Here is a 5,397-nt window from a genome sequence, read left to right on the forward strand (position 1 = left end):
TGGCTTCCATCAATTACTACCCTCTGGGTCCGACCACAAAGCCAATTTCCCAGCCAGCAGATCATGGTGGACCCAAGGCCACAACTGGCCAGTTTCGCCAAGAGGTGATCATGGGATACGAGATCGAAGGCTTTTTTGAAGTCAAGATATATGACATCAATCTCTTCTCCCTTGACCAGATGATAGGTCACCTAGTCATAGAAGGAAATGAGATTGGTCATGCAAGACCTACCCGCAAGAGTATTGCGCTGGATGTGTGTTGGCATGGCAGCTTCTTTAATCTTAGAGATTGTCCCGCACCGTCCCCCACTCCCAGCCACTGACTGGGGCCCTGTCGCTTGCACCTGACGGTTGGGAGGTAAAAACTGCGGCATATTTAAAACTGCAGGTTTCACCTCCCAGCCATCAGGTGCAGGTAGCAAGTGGCAAGTGATGGGGCCTTTCCACCAATGAGTAGCGGGGGAGGCCATGCAAGGGAAATGCCCAGGTTAAAGAAGCTGGTGCGCTGCACTCTTTTGGCATGAATTCCAGAGATCCCTAATAATTAGTGGAATTACTGCAAGTAAAGAGTAATTATAAAATGGACTTATGTGAGAATGGCAGGAGCATTGAAATGGAGTTTCATAGAGGTTTTTTCTGGTTCTGATGCTGTTTAGCCATTTTATTAATTACTTAAATGAACGAATACAGTAACATCTCTGTTATCTGGCATCCCTGGGGTAAGGGGATTGCTGGTTATGTAAAAACTCCGGTTATCTGAAATTACCTGGCTCAGGGTTTTCAGATAATGTAGAGCTATGGGGTGTGGGGTGACAGCAGTGGCCACATACGGAGCGGTGGCAGCTGCAGGGTGCAGCACAGAGCAGTGGCAGAGCGGCGCTCAGGGCCACAGAGCTGTAGTGCAGAGCGGTGGCAGCACAGCCACTGTACACAAGCTTTCCTCCTCCCTCCTCCCCGTGTCCAGCCGGCAGAGCAGGGATGCAGGGTGTGTGTGACGGCGGCCACACATGGAGCAGTGGCAGCACAGGATCGTGGGTGGCGGCAGCAGCAGCCATGTGCAAACTTTCCCTGCTCCACCTCCATTTTCAGCTGGCTGGCCAGAAATTCCAGTTAGTGAAGTATTCCTGTTATTTAAATGCTGGATAGCGGAGATTTTACTGTACAATGTTGATTGAAGAAGTTTGCAGATGAGACAAAACTGAAAGGAGTTGCAAACACCTGGAGGATAGGTTTAGAAAGGAAATTCAAGGATGATAAATGTAAGATGCTACACCCAGGAAAGAAATCAAACACTCAGTTACAGAATTGGGAAAAACTGTATAACTGACACGGCAATAAAACTGATAAGAAGGGCCTGGAGGTTATTGCAGATCACAGATTCCACAGGAATCAGCAATGTGATGCAGTCATGAAATGAACAAAATACTGAGCTGCAATTAACAAGTACACAAGACATGAAAGATTATAATACAACTCTACCTGGCATTTGGTAGGCCTCAGGTAGAGCTCTGCACACAATTCTAGGTACTGCATTTTAAGAAGGTTATATAAAAACTGGAGAGGATCCAGAGGCAAAAAATAAAATGATAGAAGGGTTGAAACGCAAGCCACACAAGGAAAGGTTGAGAGAGCTAGGTATGCTTAGTTTGGAAAAAAGGAGATAAAGGGGGACTTGATAGCAGTTCTCAAATATTTGAAAAGCTGCCATAAAGAAGATGGAGGGATTCTGATCTCCCTTGCCACAAAGGGCAGGACATGAAGCAATGGGTTTGATGGCAGATTTAGATCAAATCTCAACACAAAAAAATAAAAAACTTCCTTATTGTCAGAACTGTAGGACACAAACAAGCTGCCCAGGAAGTTGTGAAATTTCCTTCATTGGAGGTTTTCAAAAAGAGCCTGGCTAGTCACTGTAGGATACTATAGGAACTACCCTACAACTGTAACAGGGGCTGAACTGGATGACCCTTGAGGTCTTCTCCAAAATTATGATTAGATCTTGTCTCCTCTATCTTCAGTAACTTAAACCATTGCTCCATGCTACCATGTCAGTGATCCATTGAGACCAGAAACCTCTTTCTACCAGTGACCAGCTGCTTCAAAAGACCATGCATGTAGTACCCTCCAACAGGGGAATAATTACTGAATGCTTACTCATTCAGACAGAGGTTAGCTGATGTCCTGAAGAAGAGGATTTTACATTCTTAGTCCTATAGGCTAAGGACAGAAGTTACACAAAGTGGTTCAAGTGATCAGAAATTGGTTTAAACCTGTAACAGAACAGAAACTCAGTGCACACAGTTTCAGAATGGCTGAAACAGCTTTAAGATAAACCTGCTTGAATGTTGTATCAGACTTAACCAATTTGGGTCAAGCCGGTTTATGAAACTTCTGTCCCAGACCCCTTCCTGGTTCAAGTTAAAGCACAGTGCCCTGGCATCCCAGCATGCTTTGCAACCCTGGGCTGGACTGGGCTGTCTGCTCCAGAGAGCAAAGCTGGCCCCACCCCTCTGCTTCCTAGCTGGAGCAGTGAGGGCTGGCTGATGGGGGGGGGCAAGCCCCACCAGGGATGCGGCTCAGTTGGGGGGGCGGGGAGGGAGAGGACTACCCCCACCAACAACCCGGGCTGAGATCTGGGGTCAGGGAGGGGGAATAATCACCCCTTCCCCTACTCAAACATACTGATGGCTACAACTGTGGACTACAAGTCCCAGAGGCACCTGGAAGCAGGAAGAAGTGATGAGCATCTCTGCAGAGTCCTGCTGTTGTAATTCTGGGCTGCAAATCCCAAAGACCTCAGGGACAGCAGGAAGAAGTGAACACACCCAGAGAGTCATGCTCGAGCACCCCCTGGGCCTTTGGCCTGAGCCACTGCAGGCCTGTGGTTGCATTTCCTGCATCAAAGGTAAACATCTGTTCACTTAGGGTTCAATTTAATCTGTGGAGTTTAGACTAACTTGCAAAGACTGAATCGATTCAGCCTCAGGCTTTTTGACTGTCTGTACCTAGCCTAAGATCACCAAGTGAGAAACCAGAGTTTGAGAACTGGACCTAGTATTTCATTCCCTGGTAGAAATAAGGATCTTTAAGCCACAGGATCAAAAACTTAGTTTTAGTTTTAAGGTCTTTCATATATAGCAAAAATCAGTATTATTCCCTTAATACACGTAAGAAATTAATGTAGTAGTGTATATTTTTTCAAATATTAAAAACAACTCCCAGAACATTGTGTTTTTGTTTGCTAGCTGAAAGAAAGGTATCTATGTTGGAATAACTTGCTATAACCAAATGGTACACAAAGCACATGGCCCATACTTGGTGGCAGCATACAGAATAAGTGGAAACATGCACAAACAGCAGGTATATGTTTGTACAGCTCCCAGCTTAGTGGGACACTACTTAGATATTACATAATAAAAACACTCAAGATAAATCCCATCTCTATTGAAACTAACAGAATTCTCACTGACTTCAATAAGGCTACAATTCTATCCTGAATATTTATGTGATACAGAAGCATTGTTTTATGTGGAGACACACAACTTAAAAGTAAGGCTTGCCTAGTCTACCAGATAGGAGTTCTTCCATATCAGTATATCCGCGATGACAAAATCTGAGCAACTCCAGCTCTTTATATATATTTATTCTGGCAACTTCCCATGAGGTTGAGATACCTTATTGATGGTTAGAATACATGCAGGAGGTTGGAGGCTGCAGCTGCACAGAGCTAGGGCAAGAGTCCCCTAACCAGTATCACTCTTCTTCCCCCACAGGAGATGCACTGCTACAGGGTGAGGTACCCAGCCAACAGATACTGGATTACTATCATCACAGCCACTGCTAAATAAAGGCTTTTACAATCTCATTCGACACGCAATCCTGCCCCTGCTCGATGGGACTAGAGCCTCCAGTACCCTAGCAAGTCTGCCTTTCTGGGTGAGCCTGGGCTGTCACAGGTAAGACTCCATCTGCCCCACCTCACTCCTATTCTCCTGCACTCTGCACAACCCCCTACTAAAGCAAAATAGGTATACAGTATGATTGGGTTGACATATTGTTGTACCCATGATGGTCCAGGAAATGTCCAAGAGGCAAGGCTTTTTTGCAATATCTCTTATTGGACCAATCATTTAGTTGAGACAAACTTTTGGGCATTGATAAATTCCTATCTATACTACTTGTGATTAGTGCCTTGGCATTACTGATTGGCTGCAATGATGTTGCACTTCACAATGGAAGTGAGCATTTGAACATAGATATCTTGTATAGACTGGATTTCCACCAGCCCTTTACTTTAAGTACCGTATTTGGTATATAATGTTACGTAGACTAATGGTCTAGTCAGGCAGTCTTACGAAGCATTTCACCCAAGAATTTTTTAAAATTAAAATGAGAAATTTTAAAATTTAAATCTTTACACCTTTTTGTTTAAATTGCAATTTATGGCAACATATGTTAGAGCTTAAAGCTGCTGCAAACTATTAAAATAATTATAAAACAAAGAATACTCTAAATCATTGTTCCCTTGTCATAAACTTTAATGGCTTATAGATTGTTTTTATATATAGAATCATGGGGATGCCATCTTTTTAACTAGCTATAGCTTTATGAATGAGACATAATTAGTCATGTACTGCTTGAAGAACTTGAACTGTTGGAAACTGTTCCTTTATGCACTGTGTAATCAACAGATGTCTGCAGCAACAGAGGAGTCTTTTTAAAGCAAGGTAACATTTGTAAGTCAACTAGAGTGTATTATTTAGGGCTGACTGATTACAATTAAAAAATGAAGCTGATATGCATGACCTTTCCACTTAAAAATGACCAGGATTTCATCATTCCCATCACACTGAGCAGTAAAGTTCTTATTATAATCACTTGGCACCTCCATTGTTGGTTTTAAACTCAGTCACACAATTCTTATGGTTCTTCTCTTTTTGGCCAACAGGTGCTCACAGTTGACATCAAATTGCTTCTCTTCTACTGGCTCTCCAAAGTAACTCTTCATCCAGTGATAGTTCATCACTGGATGGCAGCAGCCTGCTGTCATCCGGCACGCAGATCTGGGGGCCCGTGCCCCCCATGAGGAGTCTGGCACAGCCCCTGGATCTGCGTGCGGGATGCCAGCATGCTGCCGCTGCCAGCTGGGACCAGTGCCAGCACCCACACCAAGCACAGCCAGGGGAGCTGCGGGAGAAGACCCCATGGCTGCCCTGTCTGGCCCCATCCCCCACCCAACCCAGCCTCCCGGCACTTAAAAAAAAAGCCCCGCATTCACCAGCTGTAGCAGGGACTGTAGCAGGGGCTTTGGGGCCACATGGTAGAGCTCCCCCTGTGCAGTTCCTGCTTCCCAATCTCCTCCCCCCTGCCTCAGATTTATGACCTGCTGCAGCCCTG

The 5,397-nt window shown here is 44.8% G+C and overlaps 1 protein-coding gene across 3 annotated transcripts in view; it reads right to left on the reverse strand.

Annotated features, from left to right (window-relative positions):
- Positions 1-5,397, reverse strand: part of CTBP1 (C-terminal binding protein 1) — a 364,798-nt gene that overhangs the window by 190,638 nt on the left and 168,763 nt on the right. The window lies entirely within an intron of this gene.

The sequence above is a fragment of the Gavialis gangeticus genome, unplaced genomic scaffold (assembly GCF_001723915.1).
Source record: "Gavialis gangeticus isolate Ggan-Ray unplaced genomic scaffold, GavGan_comp1, whole genome shotgun sequence".
Lineage (NCBI taxonomy): Eukaryota > Metazoa > Chordata > Crocodylia > Gavialidae > Gavialis > Gavialis gangeticus.